The sequence below is a fragment of the Cervus canadensis genome, chromosome 16 (assembly GCF_019320065.1).
Source record: "Cervus canadensis isolate Bull #8, Minnesota chromosome 16, ASM1932006v1, whole genome shotgun sequence".
NCBI lineage: Eukaryota > Metazoa > Chordata > Mammalia > Artiodactyla > Cervidae > Cervus > Cervus canadensis.
The window spans coordinates 31,502,162-31,518,860 of record NC_057401.1 but is presented as its reverse complement, the minus strand read 5'-3'; the positions used below and the strand labels follow the sequence as shown (position 1 = coordinate 31,518,860).

At 39.4% G+C, this 16,699-nt stretch overlaps 1 protein-coding gene across 2 annotated transcripts in view; it reads right to left on the bottom strand.

Moving 5' to 3' along the window:
- PLCXD3 (phosphatidylinositol specific phospholipase C X domain containing 3) overlaps positions 1 to 16,699 on the bottom strand; it is a 190,129-nt gene that overhangs the window by 74,341 nt on the left and 99,089 nt on the right. The gene's annotated exons all lie outside the window — the stretch shown is intronic.

The window sequence follows — 16,699 nt, the reverse complement described above, 5'->3', positions numbered from 1 at the left end:
GATGGGAATACCAGACCACCTGACCTGCCTCCTGAGAAATCTATATGCAGATCAAGAAGCAACAGTTAGAACTAGACATGGAACAATAGACTGGTTCTAAATTGGGAAAGGAGTACATCAAGGCTGTATATTGTCACCCTGCTTATTTAACTTGTATGTGGAGTCCATCATGAGAAACACTGTGCTGGATGAAGCACAAGCTGGAATCAAGATTGTTGGGAGAAATACCAATAACTTCAGATATGCAGATGACACCACCCTTATGGCAGAAAGCAAAGAAGAACTAAAGAGCCTCTTGATGAAAGTGAAAGAGAAGAGTGAAAAAGTTGGCTTAAAACTCAACATTCAGAAAACTAAGATTATGGCATCTGGTCCCATCACTTCATGGCAAATAGATGGGGATACAGTGGAAACAGTGGCTGACTTTATTTTGGGGGGCTCCAAAATCACTGCAGATGGTGACTGAAGCCATGAAATTAAAAAACACTTGCTATTTGGAAGAAAAGCTATGACCAACTTAGACAGCATATTAAAAAGCAGCGACATTACTTTGCCAACAAAGGTCCATCTAGTCAAAGCTGTGGTTTTTCCAGTAGTCATGTATGGATGTGAGAGTTGGACAAGAAAAAGAACTGAGCAGTGAAGAATTGATGTTTTTGAACTGTGGTGTTGGAGAAGACTCTTGAGAGTCCCTTGGACTGTAAGGAGATCCAACCAGTCCATCCTAAAGGAGATCAGTCCTGGTTGTTCATTGGAAGGACTGATGTTGAAGCTGAAACTCCAATACTTTCCACCTGCTATGAAGAACTGACTCATTGGAAAAGACCCTGATGTTGGGAAAGATTGAAGGCGGGAGGAGAAGGGGACGACAGAGGACGAGATGGTTGGATGCCATCATTGACTCTATGGACTTGAGTTTGAGCAAGTTCCAGGAGTTGGTGATGGACAGGGAAGCCTGGTATGCTGCTTTCCATGGGGTCACAAAGAACTGGACATGACTGTGCAACTAAGCTGAACTGAATGAAGGACGGGGAAGCCTGGCCTGCTGCGGTCCAGCAAAGAGGGGTTGCAATGAGTCAGACACGACTTAGTGATTCAACAATAATAGTACACAGAGGAGTCCAACAGACCAAATGGTTTGTATGATAATAATTTTTAAAATCCCATTTAATCAGTATTTTAAAATTCAAAAGATCATCTTCTACTTCTGTAAACCAAGAATTTACTCTACTAATTAGCACAAGTTTTCTCTTTTTAAAAAAGATTTTTGATGCAGACCATTTTTAAAATCTTTATTTTGTTGCAATACTGTTTCTCTTTTATGCCTTTGGTTTTTGTAGCCCTGAGGCATGTGGGATCTTAGCTCCCCTAGCTAGGGATCAAATCCACACCCCCTGCATTGGACAGCAAAGTCTTAAACACTGGACCACCAGGGAAGTCCAAGAACTGGTTTTCCATGTAGGTGGCATAAGTGACCATAAAGTAGAATTTATAGGGACTCATCACTTCCCAAATGCTGCGTCTAAATCTTTTCCTTTTCCTCTATTTTGGGTTGATTTTTAAGCTTCGTGGGCTTATTTCAATGAAGAAGCCTGTTTCATAAGTAGACAATCAGTATTACCACCTATACTTTGGAAAGCACAGGAGGTCACAGGAATAGAGGAAAAGAGAAATAAGGTAAGAGAGAAGTACAATACTGGTATTTTAACATTAAACTTGACCCTGCATTTGGGCAACTGTGAATGTATATGAAGTCAGGTACACTTTACATATTGAATAAACAATTACTTTTTCTTGCAGGTTAACACAATTAATAGTATTTAATAATTAGCTAATAGACTATTTTCTTCACAGATATTTCCTCTCAAAAAAAGTGAAAGCTCTCTCTAAAGTTACTTCCAAATTTAGTAGAATTTCTTTCTAGGGAGAACATATTTAATTATTTATTTTTAGCAGTTACAAATATTAAACCTCCATAAATGTAGCAATGAACACGTGTATGATTTATCTGTAAGTACAGATTGCCATTTAAAATATTATTGGAACCAAAAAAGAAAAATTATTTCAATTTTATTTTTAAAGCCTCCTTTAATTCTTGGCCATGACTTATTAAATAGGTAAAATTAAATTAATATATTCTGGACTTTACACGCATGAGAAAAGGCAGATATTATTATTTCCCATCTGTTACTCAGGCTTTCTCATACACTGTTGCTCACTCTTAATCTACATGCATTGAGGTACAGCTTTTTCTAGACTTTTCACTCTTCCAACCCAATACATGCACATACACACACATACACACAAACACACAAACATCTCTAAATTTATTATCATCACCTCAGGACCTTTAATAAGCTATTTAAAGCAAATTTTATCAGTGATGCAACATTTGTCTTTGTCTATATTCCATATATATGTCAACCTGTATCTACAGGCATCTACATATATCTTTGTCTAGCATTAAACAACCCACAGGAATCACAAGAGTATGAATTTCAGATGCCATGGTAGGTTGTTAGAGAAAATATTTTGAAAAATACTTTGATATCCTGAAAATCATTACCTTTAAGATTTGGAACAGAAAACTCCTCAGAATTAATGGAATTTTTCAAACAATGAGTGGTAACCAAAAAAATATAGAAATCCACATTAATTTTATCTGAAACTATCTGATCTATTTATCTTTGGTAGATGGTATGGGAAGAAAATGTCAACACTTTCTGAATAAAGAAAACTGTCTGTTTGGAGCTGGTACTGACAAATTTTAATAGAGATTTAAATTACTGCATGTTGACTTATTAGTTATTGTTCAGTCAATGGCTAATATAAATGAAGAAACTAAATTGTACTATGGTTTAATACACAGCAAGACTATGTTTAAATAAAGAAAAAAGCAAGCTTAAGAAGAGTTATAATGAAATGATCTAAGATTGAAATAGGTACAAATAAATTAATAAGCCCTCAAATTAAGGGTTAATTTATAAAATTTAAAAAATTAATAATTGATTTGCAGGCATGTGAAGAAAAGGTGGATGAAAGAAATTGATTACTTCTCTAATCTGGTAGAAGACATAATTGGAAGCAAGCAAAAAAGGAATTAAATATGACTAGATTTGTTCTTTCAGAAATGAGCTGTTATTGTTTGCAACATGTTAATAAAAATATTTGTTGTGTGTATGTGTGTTCAGTTGCTCAGTCATGTCCAACTCTTTGTGACCCCATGGACTGTAGCCTGCCAGGCTCCTCTGTCCATGGGATTATCCTGGCAAGAATACTGCAGTAGGTTGCCATTTCCTCCTTCATGGATTGAAGGATCAAACCCACTTCTCCTAAGTCCCCTTCATTGGCAGGTGGATTCTTTATGACTGAGCTACTTGGGACTTATTATTAAGATCAAAATAAGGTAATGTAAAAATAAAAATTAAAAACAGCAAACAAGAAGAAACCATCGGCACCCCACCAGTATTTGTTCTAAGTTAGATGACTCTGACATGGAGAAAAAATCACCAGATGCAAATACTGCTTTAAGAGGGAAGAGAATTAAATTATCAATCAATACAAAACATTACCTGTGCATTTTGGGAGAAAATACATAATCTAATGTTGGCCAAGAAATAATATTTTCGGGGCTTTTAATTTCATTTGGAGTAGTAGTTCCTTGCAAATTTCAACATTTCCTCTAGACTGCTTTCTATTTATTTGAACATAAAACAAAAATATAGCAATACTACTTTGACGTTCAATAACAATGAAAACCTCTGGCCCAGCCCTTTGTCTTTAAAACCAGGGAACCTACCTATGAGCGAAACACTGCTAAGCACTATTTCTTTGTTCATGCCTAAATCGGTCGAATCCATGTCTCCTGCATTGCAGTCAGATTCCTTACCTGCTGAGCCACTGGGGAAGCCCTGAAATCTACAACCTGTCTGCCTTATCTGGTGTAATATTTTGTCTCTACACTGGCTCAGTATTCCTATCCTCTTACTCTTTTCTTATCTTAACTCATACCTTGGACATGGTATTTAATGTTTAACCTCTGATTCTGAACTTACCTTCTCAATTTTGATTTGTCTTCTTTAGTCAGACAAGAGCTGGCCACTCCCATTATGAACCCTGCCCAGTCAAGAACCTTTGCTCTAGCTCTGAATAAGTGAATGGAATGAAAGAGTTTACTTTCTTTTGTTTCTTGGAAACAGGCATGAATAAGCTTGGAAGTACATCCTACCCCAGTGGAATCTTGACTGCTGCCTTTGAGAGATCTTAGGATACGGTGTATATTTGCCTAGATTCCTGACCCACAAAGACTGTGTTTTAAGTGATTAAATTTTCATATAATTTGTTACATAGCAATAGCTAACTAATGCAGACTATAACAAGTTTTGGGGGTTAATGAGAGGATTTGACATCTACAGACCCAACTGTCTAATCTATTAACTTGAAATTTTAATGAACAGCACCTAAATATTTACATTCTGCCATGTTAAGAAAATTGATCTAATAAGTATTACCTCTTTTCCAGTATCTTTCTAGTATTTTCTATTAAAGTTCTTTGAGCTGAACTTATGATTGGTCTCTCTATTTGGCCATCATTCCATCTCAAATTCTACAAAATTATGGTTTAATAAACATCAAAAAAAAATGTATCAAGTCAATTTCACCTGTGAACCTTCAGAATGAAAAGGCCCAAATGGCTAAGGTTTGATGTGCCCACAAGTGTGCAGTTTTAATATCTATATCCTGACCTTAGAATTCAGGCTCTGACTCCATCAATACAAGAACTGCTCCCCTCCTGGCCTCTGCAGGGCACTGAACTTACTTGCAAAAGCTTATGCATGACACTCTGTATTCTTCTTTCCTTGCTTGTTCTGTGCTCATTTTATTTAGCACAGGGAAAGTGAAGGAGGAGAGGGAAAAGTTGGCTTAAAGCTCAACATTCAGGAAACTAAGATCATGGCATCTGGTCCCATCACTTCATGGGAAATAGATGGGGAAACAGTGGAAACAGTGTCAGACTTTATTTTTGGGGGCTCCAAAAATCACTGCAGATGGTGATGGCAGCCATGAAATTAAAAGACGCTTACTCCTTGGAAGGAAAGTTATGACCAACCTAGATAGCATATTAAAAAGCAGAGACATTACTTTGCCAACAAAGGTCCGTCTAGTCAAGGTTATGGTTTTTCCCGTGGTCATGTATGGATGTGAGAGTTGGACTGTGAAGAAGGCTGAGTGCTGAAAAATTGATGCTTTTAAACTGTGGTGTTGGAGAAGACTCTTGAGTCCCTTGGACTGCAAGGAGATCCAACCAGCCCATCCTAAAGGAGACCAGTCCTGGGTGTTCATTAGAAGGACTGATGCTGAAGCTGAAACTGCAATACTTTAGCCACCTGGTGCAAATAGTTGACTCATTGGAAAAGACCCTGATGCTGGGAGGGATTGAGGGCAGGAAGAGAAGGGGATGACAGAGGATGAGATGGTTGGATGGCATCACCGACTCAATGGACATGAGTTTGAGTAAACCCCGGGAGTTGGTGATGGACAGGGAGGCCTGGCGTGCTGTGATTCATGGGGTTGCAAAGAGTCGAACACGACTGAGAGACTGAGCTGAACTGAACTGAACTGAAGGTTTTTAAGACTCCTGCTTTCTGGGAACAGGTTTCCTGCATATTTGATATCTTGGTACCATTTGTGATGATAAGGCCAACACCACAGGAGTACCGAAGCATATGTATCAGCAATCTGTGAGCCAAAAGGAGACTGCTGAGTGAGTAAGGAAGAGAAGATTTAGTTTTTGAGGCCCTTTTTGGTGGCTCAGATGGTAAAGTGTCTGCCTGCAATGCAGGAGACGCACGTTCGATCCCTGGGTCAGGAAGATCCCCTGGAGAAGGAAATGGCAACCCACTCCAATACTCTTGCCTGGAAAATTCCATGGAAGGAGGAGCCTGGTAGGCTACAGTCCATGGGGTTGCAAAGAGTCAGACACGATTGAGCAACTTCACTTCTCTAGAGTAGAAGATAGGCAGATGGTAGCATCTCCACTTTCTATGGAAAGAGACAGTTTTGGAGTAAAATTTACCCTCTTGTCTTCCCTTCATGAAAGTCTTACTCCTAGTCTTCTTTTGCAACTTACATGTATTTCTTTCTCTGTGGCAAAACCTTTGGGCACTCATGGTAATCTTCACTTCCCCTGAATTCACAGTTTGTTAGTTTATAGCTCCTTTTCATCAACCAGTAGTCATTATTAGATATTGTAATTAATGCTCATTATGTTCACTGAATTTTTATTCACTCTTTATATCTTGCTCTCCACCTGCAATCCCCTCACAAACATACACATTAATTTTCATCTAGATTGTTGTTCATTGTTGCTCAGTCTCTCAGGCATGTCCAACTCTGTGACTCCATGGACTGCAACACAACAGGCTTCCCTGTCCTTCACCATTTCCCAGAGCTTGCTCAAATTCATGTCCATTGAGCCAGCGATGCCATCCAACCATCTCGTCCTCTGCCATCCCTTTCTCCTCCTGCCTTCAATTTTTCCCAGCATCAGGGTCTTTTCTAATGAACTGTCCCTTTGCATCAGGTGGCAAAAATGTTGGAGCTTCAGCTTCAGCATCAATCCTTCCAGTGAATGTTCGGGGTCGATTTCCTTTAGGATTGAGTGGTTTGATCTCCTTGCTGTCCAAGGGATTCTCAAGAGTCTTTTCCAACACTACACTTCAAAATTATCAATTCTTTGGTGCTCAGCCTTCTATATGATCCAACTCTCACATCCATATAAGACTTATGGAAAAACCACAATTTTGACCATACAGACCTTTGTCAGCAACGATATGTCTCTGCTTTTTAAGATGCTGTCTAGGTTTGTCATAGCTTTTCTTCCAAGGAGCAAGTGTCTTTTAATTTCATGGCTGCAGTCACCATCTGAGTAATTTTGGAGCGCAAGAAAGTGAAGTACATCTAGACTGTAAGCTTCCTCAAAAGCAAAAAAACTATCATCTCCTGTGCTCACTACTATACCCAGCTTTATTAATAAATATTGGATTCAAGTCAATGCATCAAAAAGAGTTCACATGGGATTAGGCCATTATTGACCCCCTGTCTTCTTTACCATGTCCTCTTGGATTTCTCAAAAAGTTAGGCTACACAGCTCTCTCCTTAACTCTGGTTCCATCTTTAAGTGCTGTAACCAGACTGTCATGATTGTAACTCATATAAAACCTCTGTGAAATAGCCTCAATGATGACTAAAAATACTCATCAGACTTCTGTGGCGTCATTCTTGAATCCTAGCACAGAACTTAGAGGCATTTCATTACTGTTGTCAAATAAATGAATGAGTGAATCCTGCTCAGCCATTCTGGAATGTTTGACACTGCTGTACTTACTTCTTGAAATATTTCCCCCCTTTAGCTTTTTAGACATGACTCTTTCCTAGTTTTTCCACTTTCTTGTTATAGTCCCGTCCCAGCCTCCTTTGCTGCCTCTTGCTGCCCTTCCCGTTCCTAAATGAGAGTATTATCCAAAGTTTTAGTCAAGACTTCAACTTGCTCCATGATTATTCCTTGGGTGATCTCATTCATCGCTTTGGCCTCGTGCCTTATAATAGATACATAATAAATTGATACCATCTAATCTGACCTGCATTACAGATTCCCAGTCTACCTATCAGGTAACTAAATTTTATTGCTCCATGGGAACCTTAAACTTAAAATGTTTTAGATGAACTATCATATCCTCCCTTTCAAACCGGCTCCTTTATCAGTGTACCTATCATACTTATCTCATATTCCTTCCATCTCATTTTGTATTCACCTTGAGTTCTAACTCACCCCTCAAACCTCATGTTCATCAGTCTTCCAGTCCCATTATATTGACCTTCAAATTCTCTCTCAGATATAGCCTCTTCATCTCCATTCCATTCCATTGCTAATAGCCTGGTTTCCTGTTGGGACCACTGACACAGCTTTCAGGTAATGTTCATGATACATTCCTAATATCCCTAATAAACATCCCAGCTACTACCATCCAAACCTCTTCTACAGGTATTACTCTGCCTCAGACTCTACAATGGATTTTTATCTTAGAAAAAAGACAGAGAATTGATTCCAGCCAATAGAGTGGCACATCTGAACAAATTCCCCTTGCATTCTGCCTCAGTATCACTAACAGGAATTTTACCTTGATAAATTATCTAGTATTTAAGTCTTCTAAGGGAATTATTTGCTCTTATGACACCTTCCCATCATTAGAATACCAAAATCTCACCACTAAATGTTACACTGGTAAGTAGAACCTGGTTATGTGTTGAGTCTGTCTGCCTGTTATTATTCCTTCAGTATCACTGACTCCATAGCACTAATCAGCCAGCTCCATTCCCTGTTACCTTGTACTAAATCCCCAAACACAGCTCTTGGTGTGGACTCTGGCCTTGTTGCTATTATTTAGTTGCTAAGTCATGTCCACCTCCTCTGTGATTCCATGGACTGAAGCCCACGAGACTCCTTCTGTCCATGGGATTTCCCAGACAAGAATACTGGAGTGGCTGCCAATTCCTTCTCCAGGGGATCTTCCTGACCCAGGGATCAAACCCGGGTCTCCTGCATTGCAGGTAGATTCTTTACCAATTGAGCTACAGAATCCATTATTATTTATTATTTGACAACCTACAATTAACCTCATTAATTTTTGTTTGCTCCATTGATTAAAGTGATTGGTTATTTGGATTTTTCAGCAGCAAAGACCAAATCTTGAAGAATAAGGATCGCTTCTTATTCCTGGCACATAATCTTACCTCAGACCTCCAACATATGATCAGGGCTTTGAGGACAATACAAGAGATTTTGTGTCATCAGAAAAAAGGAACAATATGTATCACAAACCAAAACACTTCTAAAATTGAACAGATAATTAAAAAACTACATACTGGTAGTTGAATATTTGTACTTCACTTGACATAAACGTATAGGAAATACAATTTTTAATATTAAATTAAACCCAACATATCTTGTAGAACACTGAGATTAATCATTTTGTAAAGGAAAAATCAAAATGATCATTCTGTGATATTTCTCCTTGGGTAAATCGGTGTCTTTCATATTATATAAAGCCTTCTTCCTCAGCACATCTCAGGGACAGTAAGCTGAAGTAAAGGAGGTTGGTTTCCTTATGTAAGTCTTTTGATCCAGGATCCCAGATGCTAAATTTGAGAAGCCCTATTACATTAATGCCTCCCAGTAGAGGAGTTCAATATTCATCACAATGTCTTTAAACTTGCTGGGTTGTTTCTTTAAACCAATAGATGAGCCAGCAGTGACTAGTTTAGAGCAGCAGCATTCCCGTCAAGGAGCAGGAAAAAGAGATGTTCCAACTGCCCTCTTAGTGAAACTATTAAGCCTCTTTGTCATATGGATTTCCTTTTAAGGACTATCAGTAGGGCTGTCTGAAAAAATAAAGAGACCTTAAGAAATAAAGAAGTCCTAAATTATTGTCTATCTTCACATAAATCAGCTCAGACATGCATTCTCCCTTTCCTCTGCAGCACCTGTTTGGACCCTTCTCAGCAGAGAGTCAAATAGAATCCTTCCCTGAGGTCCTGCTCTGTACAGGAGCTGCTAAGCCAAGGATAACAGTATTCCAAAATGTCTACATCTGCCAACTCCCTTCTTAAATGGGGAGGTCCTGGGACCAGGAAAAATCTATGCATGAAATGCAAAAATTTAAGAGGTAAATCAGTACAGCAGTGGTATTGCTAGGTAATCAGAAAGACCAATAGACCCATTTGTTACTATAGACAAGTGGTTCTCTACCAGAGTTTATTTTGACCCAGAAGATATTTGACAGCTCCTGCAAATGTTTTGTACTATTACAAGTGAAGGGGCAGTGTTCCTGGCATCTAGTGGGTAGAGGGCCAGGGATGCAGCTGACCATTCTACAATGCACTGGTGAGCTCCCACACAAAGAATCAACCAGCCCCAAATGTCTAAAAAGCAGTTCCCCTTACCTGCAGGGGATACGTCCTAAGACATCCAGCGGATGCCTGAAACTATAAATAGCGCATGTGTGCACGCTAAGTCACTTCAATCATTTCCAACTCTTTGCGACCCTATGGACCATAGACCGCCAGGCTTCTCTGTCCATAGGATTCTCCAGGCAAGATTACTGGAGTAGGTTGCCATGACCTCCTCCAGGAGACCTTCCCAACCCAGAAATAGACCCGTGTCTCATGTCACCTGCATTGGCAGGCAGGTTCTTTACCACTAAGCATCACCTGGGAAGCCCATATATACTGTTTCTTCCTGTATGTGCATGCCTATGAGAAAGTTGAACTTACAAATTAAGCAGCAAGAGAATAGCTGAATTGCTGGCATTATTGTCCTTGCACTTTGAAGCCATTATTAAGTAAAATAACAGTTACTTGAGAATAAGCACTGCGATACCGAGATAGTCTGATAACCAAGATGGCTAAGTGACCAACGGGTGGGATATCCTGCTCAAAGGGATGGTTCGCTACAAGGTGGGACAGAGTGGTCGGCATGAGATTTCATCACACTACTCAGAACAGCAAGCAACTTAAAACTTGTGAGTTGCTCATTTCTAGAATTTTCCATTTCATATTTTTGGACCAGAGTCAACCCCAGATAACTGAAACCTCAAAAAGCAAAACCTCAAATAACGAGGACTATTGTAGTAACAAGGTTGAGAAAGCCTGCTCTAGTGGAAACGGAACAGGCAGATTAATTTCCAGAAATAGAAACCAAACACTGAATTGCCTCTCTCCACCCGCATACACATTTTCTCACTGCAGAACTCATCTCTCACAAGCTTCTCATTGTGCCGTTCTACTTTGAAGCTGTTCTGAATACTTAGAGCAACTGAAACTATCACACATGAAGCATTGCTTTTGAGTTTGTTTGAAACCCTTATCAGACTATGTGGCTTAGACACTGATTTCTACCAATCTCTTGATTTTTCTTTAGAATTCCTTTCAATTGTTCTGACATTTCTCAAGATAATCAGTAAATCTTTCAGGCTAAAATTAAACCATGCAGATAAGTACTTTTTATTCATTGATCTCCATCTCCACTGCTATGTTCTATGTGGCACAAGTTTTGTAGGGACTAGATTTGTCTAGTTCTTATTCAACTTATTTAATAAATCAAGTGCCTGTTGTGTGCAAGACTGTGAAAGGGGTTCTGTGTGTGGCTGAGAAGAGGTGGGCAGTTGGGAGATTAAATTAACAGCACTTGTCAAGTAAAAGAAGAGAAGGTTGGTTTCTTTTGCTAAGTATTTCTCATGTCCTGCTCTATAGTATCGAGCATTTGGTAGCTATTTATTGAGTATATATTATATGCCATACATTGAGTCAAAGATACAGAAATAAAAGAGTACACAGCTGATCCTTAACAAGGCAGGGACCAGGGATGCTGACCCTCTGTGGAGTCAAAAATCTGCATATAATTTATAGTTGCCTCTCTGTATATTTGGTTCATCTGCACTCTTGGTTCTGCATCTGCCAACTCAATCACAAATCACGCTATGCCATAGTATTTACTATTGAAAAAAATTTACATGTAAATGGACCCAAACAGTTCAAACCCACATTGTTCATTCTTGTGGAATTCATATCATAGTAGGGTGAATTAGGCAAGAAAATCACCATTATCATAAAGTGTGATAAATACTGTAATAACTATATGTGATATCTTTTGATGAAACAATAGTTCAGTCCTGAGCTGAACATCATCTTCTAGAGATCATTAATAATCAAAGATAAAGGGTGAGAATAATACCCCAATCATCAAGGCTATACTTTCCAATACTAATGCCCATATGGATCACTTGAGGAACTTGTTAATATCTGGGATGGGCATGAAAATCTGCATTTGCAATAAGCTCCCAGGTATTATCAATGCTGTTTAAAGGGTCATTTTTGAATAGTGAGTAATTAATGTAAAATTAGCATCTCTTGCTCATCAATTACATACCCATTACACTGTCTTCTCTCCTCAGTTTCCTATGCTTCTGAACTCCTAGTTCCCATCTCTTTACACACACACACACACATACAAACACACACAAATGCATAAATACATACACATCGATGCACACACTTGTGCTCGTGTGATTTCCAAGTTTGGGGAGATGTCATAAACACCTGTGTTGTGAGTTATTGGTTGAATACTTTGCTGTGTCACTCAGGTGGAAGTCTGCATTGATCTTTTTACTTATTAAGTTGGTGCTTCCCTGGTGGCTTAGATGGTAAAGAATCTGCCTCAGTGCAGGAGACCTGGGTTAGATCCCTGGGTCGGGAAGATTCCCTGGAGAGGGGCATGGCAATCCACTCCAGTAATCTTGCCTGGAGAATTTCATTGACAGAGGAGCCTGGTGGGCTACAGTCCATGGAGTCACAAAGAGCCAGACACGACTGAGTGACTAACACTTTCAACACTTCACAACATTTATTAATAATCTTTATAATAAAATATTTATTTTGGTAAGTTTTCTGAGATCACTTACATGTGAAGTTAATCTACTCATCCTAATTAATAAGCCAAACACAAGTCCCTGGCCACAAGAATGAGGCAGTAGCAGATCAGAACACAAGAAAGCCTCATTTCCTTTATCCTTGAGGACACCAAGCTGCTGTCCTTCAAATGTCTGTATTTCCGGATTCATAGTGACCACTCTACCAGATGCAATGAGTCAGAGAGAAGAATGAATCAAGGATGACTAAATCAGAAAGATGAGAGGTGGTGTTCCTGAAGGAACTGTGGCAAAGATTAGGGAGAAAATGGCATAGTTTGTTGGCCTTGGCTACTTTAGTAGAGCCTAGAGAAGAGTTTCAAAGGGACCTTGGTCTGCCGGTGAATAATGTGGGAGAGAACCAGAAGGAAACCATACTTTTCCTGATATTCTGCTCTGCTTCAACCCTCAGGGCTCAGTGTGTACCTAAGAGGTGCTTTACATAAACGGAAACGTAAGAAAGTCTGTTTTCAACTGTAGACAGGTTGGTTCTTTCCCCATTCAGTTCCCTCAAGATGCTCCATGATGTCAAAAGAAACTGAACTCCCAGAAGCTTTAAGTAACATGTACTTGGGGTCCTAAGGCCACTCAGAATGAGACCCCCTTTGCTTTTTGCATTCCAGCAACACTGGACTTCTCTCTGCTAATCAAAAACACTACGCGCACTACAATGGAGCCCTTGTGAGCACTATTCCCTCTGCTCTGTCCCCAGCTGTTTATGTGGCTGGCACCTTTTCATCCAAGTCTTCACTTAAATATCATCTTAAGTGAAACTTCTGGTAACTAAAGTATCTAACTCAACTCACCCTTCCTTGCTGCCTGCCAGCCTCCATCATATGATCAAATTTTATTTTCTTCATTGTATTTATCACTAGCTTCAAGTTTCATTTTATTTAATTTCTTATTTGCTTTTTGTCTATCTCCTCCCTCCACAAGTAGAATTTAAATTCCATAAGAATTAGAGTCTAATCTGTCTGTTCACTATTGTATCTCTAGCAAAGGGCACAGCACTGGCACATAAAAGATACTCAAATATTTGTTGTATGAAATAATATCTTTCCATCTCTGTAAACCTCAGTATCTACTAATATGTAAATAGACAGATGATGCATCTACATATAAGATTGCAAAATAAAATAAATAACCACTAGACATGGATCACAGAAAATACTTCACAAATACTAGCTTTTATTATCACTATTATTTCTGTATTATTAACTCTGAGCACTAAGTGCCTGACACATAGTAGGTTCTCTGGATAAACCAATGAATGAGAATTGCACCGAAAAGCTCTAAACACTATGGCTGCCATAAATTCTTAGAACCACTCAATGGATGAGTGGTTCATCATGAGGCACTCACTGATGAGTGCCTTAGATAGATAAATGTGATTCCCTGGACTATGAGTTCCCTTTCCTGTACCAGATGCAGCAATTCCAAGAGCCACCATCTCTGGAAAGCTCTGCTCCTTACCAACATGCCATTCCAGAGTCTTACCGCAAGTGTAGGTTCCCCTGAAATGTGGAGCCAGAACCCAAAACTCTCCTTCAACCAAGGCCACCTATATGGGGCTCAAGTGTAGGGTAGCTTACCCCATGACCACCTCTTCTCCCAGAAGTTTTATCCTTGGTACCTAAATCTAAGCATGTACGGCAGGCATTGAAAGAGATGCAAAGGAGATTCGATCATACTCAGGTTACACACATCATTTGTCATTGTTGTCAGTTGCTAAGTAGTGTTTGACTCTTTGTGACCCCATAGATTGTAGCTCGTCAGACACCTCTATGAGATTGCCCAGGCACAAATACTGGAATGAGTTGTGATTTCCTTCTCCAGGGGATCTACCCGAGCCAGGGAAAGGAAAAATGTTGGGGAAAGAGAGGTGGTTGCCACACAGTCAGCCCTGTCCTCCCATTTCTCTTTAGGAACTGATTGTTTAAGATGATGATTTTTTTTTTTAATGCCACCTCCTTCCCTTGTTTCTCCACTATAGAGGCAGACTCCAGAATTGGGGGCAGATATTTGAACATCTGTAAGCACTGGAGCAATCTGGTTACCTGGACAGAAAAAAGAAATGAACTGGGGAAAGGGAGGCAGATTAGATAAAACCAAGATAAAGCCAAATCCTTATTACTAAAATCAACTATTCTGAATAAAGAATCTCTATTGTGTTTTTCCCTCTAAGAAGAAAACAAATATAAACATGGCAAATAAATAGTCTATTTATTACATTCTCTTAGATTTGAGAGCCAGAAGGCTTCGGAAACCTATTTCGCTTTGTTCTTACATGTCTAGCACTATTGGTTTTTCTTTTATGAATAATGAAAATCTGAAACAACACATTACCCTTCATCATGTTTGTACCACGGAAAGAACATCTACTTGAAATACAAGCCTTTGATTCTGTGATGCCCCTATAAAACACCACTTGCCAACAGCTGCATCTTTTTTTATCAAAGAAGTGTTTGAGGCATGGGGATTATTTACTCCTCCTGTCTTCCTTCCAATCTCCCTTTGTCTTCCTCCAGCTTTTAGGTTTGGACATGTAAAGAAAAGTATACCTCCTCTTACTTTTCAAACTCAGGCAAAGCTAAAATAATAAGCAAGGTCTGTAAGTCTGGTGCACACACACACACTGGTTTATAAAGCTAAACATGTGCCGTGCTGTGTGCTTGGTCGCTCAGGGGTGTCCAACACTTTGTGATCCCATGGACTGTAGCCCACCAGGCTCCTCTGTCCATGGGATTCTCCAGGCAAGAATAATGGAGTGGGTTGCCATGCACTCCTCCAGAGGATCTTCCCAACCCAGGGATCGAACCCAAGTCTCCTACATTGCCAGTAGATTCTTCACTGTCTGAGCCACCAGGGCCATCATTCGGCCCAAGAATATTCGGAATAGCACCAACTTAACGTTACATGGGCTTCCCTGGTGATTCAGATGGTAATGAGTCTTCCTGCAGTGTGGGAGACCCAGGTATGATTCCTGGGTTGGGAAGATCCCCTGGAAAAGGAAATAGCAACCCACTCCAGTATTCTTGTCTGAAAAATCCCATGAAAGGAGGAGCCTGGCAGGCTACAATCCATGTGGTAGCAAAGAGTCAGACACGACTCAGTGACTTCACTTTTTTTCTTTCAATGCTACATGATATTTCATTCCATAAATCCAATTATATATTACATGCTATATAATTTACATGCTATATAATCACTCCCAAACCACTTACCCCAGAGTACTTATTGTTTATAAGCACTGATTTTGGCTGCTTTCCTGGTGGCTCAGACAGTCAAGAATCCACCTGCAATTCGGCAGACCTGGGTTTGACCCCTGGATTGAGAAGGTTCCCTGGAGGAGGGCATGGCAACCCACTCCAGTATTCTTGCCTGAAGAATCCCCATGGACAGAGGAGCCTGGTGGGCTATAGTCCACGGGGTTGCAAAGAGTTGGACACAATTGAGAGACTAAGCAAGGCACACACAGTTGTTTTTTACAATAGGGTTGGTTACATAGAGTGTTAAACAGGGATATACAGAATTGTCTTGCTTTCAAATGAAAAACCCATGTATCTAAAATGTGTAATGGATGTTGCTCCTTGTGAAATGAAAAAAATACTCAATGGCACTCAAAATGTATTAACTGAAAACTTAGTATTTCACAAGCACCTAGTATATGTGCTGTTCCAGGCTAGTATGTATATAGAAAGGAGATAGTTGTTCTGTGACATTCAAGATCTTTCTTAGTCTCTCACAGTAAAAATAAGACAACAGAGGAAACTTGGCGACAATGACAGCACCAGTCTTATCCAGGGGCTGGTCCTGCTTTCTACCAGCTTCCTTCATCCCCTCTTCCATATGCCAACATTATACGTTGATTTTATTAACTGCAAAGCAAATGTGATAACATTAAGGGATAGGTTAAAAAATAAAAAAGATATGGAATTTTCCTACCCTAAGAGAGCTACTATAGAGAAAATTATCCACTTTTAGTCTGTGTTCACATACATTCATATTTTAATCATTTGACTGGTATATACCAAGCACACTGGATTATAGCATCAATCTTGTCAGTGGTATTACAGTCTTCAAACATTGTTTAAATGATTGCATCAAATTGTACATGATGATACATACTTTAATAATTCTTCTATTAATATTTGTTTCTGAGTTCTCTCTCATAT